Here is a 3144-nt window from a genome sequence, read left to right on the forward strand (position 1 = left end):
AGCTCAAACACACAAAACCAGCGAGATTTTGAGCCTATTTGGTTGGTTGCATTTTATCAACCAATATTTTATTTTGGTGTGTGTTGTTCTCTCTAAAATTGTGATCTTTGTCTTGCTTGATTCTATATTTCCATTGTTTGATGTATGCATGCACTTATGTGATTGAGGCTTTTGTTTCACTATAGCTCACATACCCATATGGCCTTACCCTTTTCATTATCCTTTGCAAACAAATGTTGAGCCTACTTATCCCATTTGTTCTTTACTTTAGCTCATCACTAACTCTAAGCAGAAAACAATAATGTCCTTAATTTAAATTCTTGGTTATCTTAGACTAGTGAGCGTGCTCATGAATTAAGTGTGGGGAGAGTGGGTTTGAAAATATTTGGTTTGGGAATTGGGTGTTATGTATTTTTATTAAAATGTGAAAAAAATGTTGAGGACATGTTCATGCATTCAATACCTTAATCATATGTATTGAGAAAATCAAAAGAAAAAAAAAGAAAAGTAAAAAGAAAAAAAAAAAGAGAAAAAGAAAAGAAAAAGAGAAAATAAATAAAAGGGGGACAAAATGCCCTAAAGTAAATGGCGATAGCAATGCATATGAGTTGTACTCAAATTAGGATGCTTGAATATGTGGTCAATATAGTTAATGGATAGTTAGATTTTGTATGTTGATTACATGGATTGTCTTAAGTTAGGTGGAGAGTTTTGGTGAATCAAGGATTCGGATTTTAGTCCATTTAACCAAATACATTCCTACCTTGACCCTAACCCCATTACAACCCTTAAAAGACCTCTTGATATGTGTATTTGTGCATTGAATTTTTGTTGATTGGTAGAAGAAGAGCAAGCCTTAGAAAGCAAGGTTAGTAGAGAATTAAGAGAATCGAACCTTAAAATACTTAAGTGATTAGAGTGTATACATTTCCAGTGAGGGTTCGGTGCTCGATTCCTTGTTCCCGGCTTTCATGAGCTATCTTCTTTTGTAAGTCTATTTGTACTTAATTTTTATGATTTGAATTAGTGAAATCCAGTTCATATTTGTTTTTGAAGTTTATTCACTTTTAACCAAGTAGGTAGAAGCATATTTTGCACTTAGTTGCATTCATATAGATATGTTGCATTCCATAAATTATACCATTCCTCTTCACTCCTTTATAACTTCTCTTGAGCTCAGCATGAGGACATGCTAATGTTTAAGTGTGGGGACATTTGATGCACCACTATTTCGTGGTACATTTTATGCTGAATTGAGTGGATTTTATCCATCATTCTCACACTTATTCATAGAAATTGCATATTTTACATTTTTCTTCCTAATTTTGTGCTTTGATTGAAAACATGCTTCTTTGGCCTTAAGTTACTAATTTTTAATCTTCTCCTATTACCATTCGATGCCGTGATATGTGTGTTAAGTGATTCCAGGTTTTTCAGGGCAGGAATGGCTTAGAAGATGGAAAGGAAGCATGCAAAAATAGAAGAAACACAAGAAATAAAATTTTGGAGAAGCTGGCAGCAACGCGCACGCGTGGACGACGCGTACGCGTGACTAGCGCATCAGGCAAGCGACTCGTACGCATGGATGACGCACGTGACCAGGAAAATGTCCAGCGACGCGTACGCGTGACAAGCGTCACGCGTTGCAATTCACAGAAAACGCTGGGGGCAATTTCTGGGCTGTCTTTGGCCTAGTTCCAAGCCTGAAAATACTGATTAGAGGCTGCAGAGTGGAGCTGGATGGAAAAGAATCACTCATTCACACATTCATTGATATTAGTTAGGTTTTAGACATAGTTTTCTAGAGACTCTCTCTAGCTTTTAGGGTTTTTTTGTGTTTTAGTTCTTCTCAATTTCAGATTTCTACTTTAGTTTAATTTAGTTTCTCTTCTACTTTTGTGTGTTCTAGTACCTTAGTTATCTATTTCATCTTGTTGATTACTTTATGTTGCCAATTTAGTTTATGAATTTTCATGTTAGATTTGATTTCTCTTTTAATGCAATTTGAGGTATTTCATATTTATTGCTTCTTCCGTTATTTGTTATCATTAATTTTGCAATTGTTGGTTTTAGATTTTACATTCTCTTATTGCTTTTCTATGTTTTTATTTTGTGCCTTCCAAATGTTTGATAAAATGTTTGGTTGGATTTTAAATTAGCTTTTTATGTTCTTAGCTTAGATTGAGTAATTTGGAGACTCTTGAATTGTCAAAGTCTCTTGTTGGTTGGTGATTGAAAGTTGCTAGTTGGCTTGAGCTTCACTAACTCTAGTCTTTGATTAGGACTTGTGAATTCAAGTTGAATTACTCACTTGACTTACCTTCAATTGTTAAAGGTTGACTAAGTGAGAGCAAAAGGCAATTACCATCACAATTGATGATGCTAATAAGGATAGGAATTCCAGTTATCAATCCTTGTTAGGACTTTTCTTAGTTATTAATTATTTTCTTGTTATTTATATTCCTTGCTTATTAAACTCAAAACCCAAAAATATACTATCTCATAACCAATAGTAACATACTTCCCTGCAATTCCTTGAGAGACGACCCGAGGTTTAATACTTCGGTTTATTTTTATTGGATTTGCTTTACTGACAAACAAATTAAATGTTGAATGAGGATTGTTGTTGGTTTAGAACTATGCCTGCAACGAGATTTCATTGAGAAATTCTTTACCGACAATTTTCCTGCGTCAAGAACTAACAACATATTATAGATGATGACTAAATATTATTATTATTATTATTATTATTGAATTAAAAAGTTAATTATATGTATAATTACACTTTTCACAACTAGTACCACTAACCAGCAAGTGCACTGGGTCGTCCAAGTAATACCTTACGTGAGTAAGGGTCGAATCCCACGGAGATTGTTGGTTTGAAGCAAGCTATGGTTATCTTATTATTCTTAGTCATGATACCAACAACAGTGTTTTTTAACTTCAATTATAAAGAGTCAAAGGGCATAAATATAAATACTTATTGTGCAATGATGAGAATATGTTGGGGTTTTGGAGATGCTTTGTCTTCTTTATTTCAGTTTTTCTCTTGTACTCCTCTTCACACACGCAAGGCTCCTTCCATGGCAAGCTGTATGTAAGGTGTCACCGTTGTCAATGGCTACTTCTCGTCCTCTCAGTGAA

This window comes from Arachis ipaensis, chromosome B09 (assembly GCF_000816755.2).
Source record: "Arachis ipaensis cultivar K30076 chromosome B09, Araip1.1, whole genome shotgun sequence".
Taxonomy (NCBI): Eukaryota; Viridiplantae; Streptophyta; class Magnoliopsida; order Fabales; family Fabaceae; genus Arachis; species Arachis ipaensis.